Here is a 275-nt window from a genome sequence, read left to right on the forward strand (position 1 = left end):
CGGGCGGGCAGAGCCGAGCCCGTGCGGCACGTAATGAGCTGAGAGCTGGAGGTGTCAGCCCGGGGGGCCGAGGAGCGATTAGGAGGTGACTGACACGTCGCCTCGGTTATTGATCGCCAGAGAGCGGGGGCAGCGCTTCGGGGCCGCGCTAATTGTCGCCGCGTCGCGCATCGCGCCCGTTTCTTTTATTACTGGGCTCCTGCTGCCTTCGGGAAGCCTCAGTTCCTCTGGGGTGAGTCAGGAGGAGCGAGGCGCAGCGGACGGAGGAGGACGGG

General features: G+C 66.9%; 1 protein-coding gene across 1 annotated transcript in view; it reads left to right on the plus strand.

Moving 5' to 3' along the window:
- Nucleotides 1-275, plus strand: part of SAMD11 (sterile alpha motif domain containing 11) — a gene marked incomplete at its 5' end in the record, with an annotated part of 82,596 nt that overhangs the window by 1,011 nt on the left and 81,310 nt on the right. The window lies entirely within an intron of this gene.

This window comes from Corvus brachyrhynchos, unplaced genomic scaffold, assembly GCF_000691975.1.
Source record: "Corvus brachyrhynchos isolate BGI_N302 unplaced genomic scaffold, ASM69197v1 scaffold68, whole genome shotgun sequence".
Taxonomy (NCBI): domain Eukaryota; kingdom Metazoa; phylum Chordata; class Aves; order Passeriformes; family Corvidae; genus Corvus; species Corvus brachyrhynchos.